The sequence below is a fragment of the Teleopsis dalmanni genome, chromosome 2 (assembly GCF_002237135.1).
Source record: "Teleopsis dalmanni isolate 2A chromosome 2, ASM223713v2, whole genome shotgun sequence".
Taxonomy (NCBI): domain Eukaryota; kingdom Metazoa; phylum Arthropoda; class Insecta; order Diptera; family Diopsidae; genus Teleopsis; species Teleopsis dalmanni.
The window spans coordinates 217,555,189-217,560,672 of record NC_051847.1 but is presented as its reverse complement, the minus strand read 5'-3'; the positions used below and the strand labels follow the sequence as shown (position 1 = coordinate 217,560,672).

Below are 5,484 nucleotides of genomic sequence, written 5' to 3'. Positions count from 1 at the left end.
CTGCACGCCCGGCTGTCTACTTTGCAAGTCAGTACTAGCTTATGAGCTGTCTGTCCGTAGCTCAATTTATCAGCTTGTCAGTATGCGAGTTTTAGTGAGTTTATTATGCCATCCACGAGATAAAATACAAAATTTACAGTTTTTCGAATGTTGTTTACTTCGAAAATAAAATCTTTTTGTCGGTTGAATTTTGAAAAGGTGAGATCGTTTGCGCTTTGTATTTTTATTGATATTAAATCTTGATTAACTCTGCAGATTGCTATATAAAAAGAAATATATTGCAACAAATAAATAAAGTTCATTGAATGCCTGCCGCAATATTTCCTACATTTTTAATTTATTTTTAAGTCTCCATTTAATGTTCTCCTCATCCTCCTCGCTTCATAGGATTGCAAAGCGAACAGCCACAGAATTTATAGACGATTTGTATAAAGAATTATTGCATTTTTTCTTTTAAATAGTACCTACGATATTTGTATATACTATACATATAACATTTATATTAAATTTTCAGTATTTATGTATTAGCTTAATTCATACAAGTATTTCTTGAGGAACCTAACTCTCTTATTTCTTTCTCTCTATTTCTTTCACTTAATCTCTTTCGCTCTGAATAGTTTGCTAATGCAAAATATTTATACATTAAAGTAAAGTTGAGCACTGACTCAATAACTGTAAGCGCTGGGATGAATGAAAGGGTTTTTTTTATAATAAATATAAACTGATAGTTATTATGATAGTGTTTATAGTGCAGTTAACTGGTACATTTAAATTTTCTAATATACTTATACTTGTACATAAAAATATATTTATACATTAAAGTTGAGTACTGGCACAATAACTGTAAGCGCTGGAATGAGTGTAATCAATATAAGCGGTTTTATGGTGCGGTTAGCTGGTACATTTAAATTTTCTTATTTTGTTCTTCTTTTATGCAGTTAATCATCTCTTGACCTCTTGTATAATTAACATACATGAGTTAAATGAAGGACAATAGATTGAAGTGAATATATTTAAATTAATTTTCTTGAAACATAAAAATGTCAACAAGTTTAATACTGTCTCAACGGTCGGCTTAATATCTTATGTACATTAAGTCGATAACAAAAGTCGATTAAGTCGATCACAAATTTAAAAAGAAAAAAAATTAAGAATTATTTATTTAAAACAAAATGGAGACCCTCCGACTGAGCGGTTTATTGTTCCTAATTCTGAATTCAGAATATTTGTCTGAATAAAAATTCTATAATGAATTGCAATTTCGAACTTAATTTTCTGAGTTTTAGAGTCTATAGTACACCGCTATTAATCACGATGTACCAACTAGCGAAGTCGTTCATATGGTAAATAGATAGCCGTCACTGCATGCGAATAGAATTATATCCATCTAAAGCGGGTATTACACATCAGACTTGGTCGCATAACTTGTGAAATGCAAATGTGTAATAGCAATATTTGCGGGTCTGACGACAAATCAGATGGAAATTAAAATATTTTGATTTTTCTCTCGATTTGCTCGAGTTTTTGCTCGAGAATACAAGCGGATTTTTGTCGGGTTACATGAAAAATTTCATTCTATTCTAAGGAATGGAAGCGAAAATATAGTTTAAATGGATGCATAATTTTATTTTGCAGTATATTTGTTGTTTTCTTTTTGCAGGGACATGTCCAAGATAATGTCGACTGTGTCGGATGTGTAATAGAAACCGACGTCGCGAAAGTTGTACGATCAAGTCTGATGTGTACTACAGGCTTTATGGCAAGCGACGTCACGCAAGTTGTACGATCATGTCTGATGTGTATTACCCGCTTTTCAGCATCACTAAATTTATTTATTTAACTTTTCATGCATACTTGTGTGTTATAATTCTTATTTAGTTTATTTTTGCACAAAATAATATAAGAAAATTATAATTTTTTCTTATATTTTTTAATGCAACATAAATTAATGAATGTTTGTAATTTGGGTTGTAGTAAGATTAATACATATGTATATTATTTATAGGACATGGGTGTTCATTTCTTATGTTTGCTATGTCTCTAACAGTTCGCAATGGATTTCCACTGAACTCATGAATGTAAGAAATACTATTGAAACTATGGAAATATTTGATTATATTAACATAATTCGGTAAACTCTCTCAAAAATAGAAAACCGAAATAAAACAGAACAACAAACATTTAATTTAAATTTGAAAAGTAGTTCAAAACAAATGAATTTTTTTCTACTCTTATATATAATTACTCTGTATTAATTAATAAAAACAATTTTTTTTAAACTAGTGTTGTAACTGAAAGTACTCATGGTGTATTTTTGTACTTAATGTAACCTGGTTGAAGTTAACCCATTTTTGCATAAAATTCACTGAATTATAATTTGCTTTTGGCTTTGCCCTGCTAACTTATTGCTCTGCTCGGTTATGTGAAACTTTTTCAATTACTGCAAACATCATTCAACGACTTAATCCGTGCCAGCAGAGGTGCAGCTGAAATATAAATACTTTAACAAACAAAATATTCAACAGATACTGCTTATCTCGAACGAGCTGAGTGAACGAACTTAATGCAGGCAAATGCAGAAAAAGTGTAGGAAAATTATTAAAAACAATACTTAATAAAGCTGGCAGAACTAAGCCCTGGAAAAAATGTACGAAAGCAAATGAAAGTTCCAAAAAGTAAATATAAAAAAGTGAGTTAATTAATCAGTAATAAATTCCAAAGTAAATTATAACGAAAAAGGTTGGATTATAAATAGTAGAAAAACAAATAACTCGGTTAGCTCATATCGCAAGTGTATCTGGGAAACGTATAAATAAATGTTAATAACTCAGCAGCCACAGTTGTTAGCTGAGAGATGTGGATGTGAGATGTGAGATGTGAGCTGCGTTATAAGTGGATCCACACTTTATTAACTGGCATTTGGCATGTGTGTGAATGTTTCGGTAGTGGAGCAGCCTGCAATCAGTAGGGAACAGGCAGGCAGGAGGTAGGTAGGTAGTATTAAAGTAGTCCATCAAATTCATTTCAAAACTTTTACTAGAGTAACGAGAAGCGCACAAACTTAAACTGCTTCAGTTACTGATAAACTGATTCAGTTACAGATACAGATATATACGCTTAATGAGGAAACTTTGAAGTTGAGGTTGCTTGCTTCGCTTCTGATTGGTTTCGGCAGTTGGAAAAATGTTGAATTTATTAACGGCTACGGTAGCAGTTACCTAGTAATTTGTTGGATCTGCATTCGCTGCGCAACAGACAGGAGCACAACATAAAAATTAGTAAAAATAAATTTGCTGAAATTTAATGCCTTTTTTTTTGTTGTGTGTTTTTGCATAATGAAACGAAGTATTTCATATGCAGAACTTGCATCCCAAATTATGTTTTACTCAAAGCTAAAACTAAAAGGATAAGTTCATTAAATGAATATGAACCTTTCACTTCACAAGTACAAAGCCCAGGGAGGCGAGGGAACTCATGTTTCAATAACAAATGCACACATAATTACTGCTGAAACAAAAAGCAACTCTGCTGCTACTTTTATGCCAAATACTCATACAATTAAAATAATAACTTGTAATTTACAACACGTAACACTATTTCTAGTGTTGCCATAACGCAGATATACATTCACCTACAAGTACGACAGATTCGGTTACATTTTGGCTCATTATTTTTTAGGTTTTAGTTTTTTATTGGGTTTGTTATTTTTTTTTTTTATTTTAATTTAAATGAGTTCAAGGGTACTTCAGTGCCTTTAACTCTGCTTCCCGAGTTATAGGTAAAATTAATGGGCATCTCTGCATTAAATCAACAAAGCGTAACAATTTCATATGTTGAGAATTTTGATAAATTCATACTCGTATCAGAGGAATCACACCCGAACCCGATGCTTTTATGTCAATGCTTTGAGGATATCAATTTTTATTATAAGCTGTTTGGAATTTAATTGCTGATATCCTATTGTGCCCTTTTATGTTGGTTCTGCTGCCGCTGCAGCCATTATTTCCGGCCCTGCTGTTGGGGCGGTATGTGATGATATTCGCTGCTTTCTGTTGCTCGTTTTATGTTTTTATTTTGAGTGCGGCACGCGTTTCCTTGTCACGTCATTAATGTAAAATATGTGTTACGTTGCGGTGTTGATTTTGCAGCAACTGACAAACACAATAAAAATGTTTTATAATCACAAAAACGGTTCAGAGACGAGGCTGTTTAGTATTGCAGTCAATGGCAGCGGCCATAAGCACTACAAAGGATACAATATCCTGCTAACGAGCACAAAGTTGTTGAGTTGAATTTGAAATAAAAATGAAATGAAATTAATCGTTAAATGCTGTTCGAAGATAAAACCGATGAAAACCAATAACACAAATAACATTTTCGGTTGAAATGGTTAATAAATGTGAAGTTAAGGGATGACTATAATTGGTTTCGAAGTAGTTGTAAAATTTATGCGTTCGAGCATCAATGAAATACACTCCTAAGGACTTGATATGATTTATAACTGACACGATTTATGCACATTTTATGATGTCTTCCAAGCGTATTAAAGTAAATAACGTGCATCAAAATCATTTAATAAAAGGTGGGTATATAGATAGACTCACTGAAGATAAACAAGCGGGAGTATTTAGAACATAATGAACTCTCGCAATATTCAAACTATTTCATATATACATATATGAAAGTCATATTAGAAGTATCGGATTTGTTACATTCAAACAGTTCAATATATAATATATTAATTATTTTGTGATGATAAATCTGCGTGATATCGAAAAACTATATAAAAAATAGTAAATTTGAACGAAACTTTGTAACATTTGAATGCATGAAAGTAGTGTTACTTCAGCATAACTGAGAGTATCCTTTTATTGTTGGTACAAATATAAGAATCAAATAAAATAAAATAAAAAATAAATTTTTTTAAAATTTTTTTTTAAGTTAGCAGTTGGAATGCTTATCCGAATGGTGTGCTCGACGTTCTAACATAAACGGAGTAAAATATCACTGCTTTGGCTACACTGATTCTCCCTTGAACCACTTTCGCATTATTTCGGAGAGGATTCCTTTTATATTGGCGTTGCAAGCCATGCTTTTTTGAGTTTTTGTCTTCGTCCAGACTTTTACATTTTTACCGAAGTTTTTGGTGTCTGTCCTTTATATTATCCTAAATCCCTAGACCCCTTTTATATTGGCGTTGCAAGCCATGCTTTTTTAAGTTTTTATTTTCGTCCAGACTCTTACATTTTTAACGAAGTTTTCGGTGTCTGCCCTTTATATTACCCTAGTTTCTGATTCTTGTTTTTAGGTCAAATTTCTTTGCTTTGAGGACTTGACATATGATTCTTCATATGATTCTGTCGTTCGCCAATTCTCTGGGTTCGCTCTCATCTTTTCCATTACGATCTCTCACTTATATCTTTTCTAAATATGAGCCACTTATTACAATAAAAGAAGTTATGCTCTGCGTCGTCACAGTCTCAG

General features: G+C 32.1%; 1 pseudogene; it reads right to left on the bottom strand.

Moving 5' to 3' along the window:
- LOC119676745 overlaps nt 1-5,484 on the bottom strand; it is an 82,201-nt pseudogene that overhangs the window by 3,963 nt on the left and 72,754 nt on the right.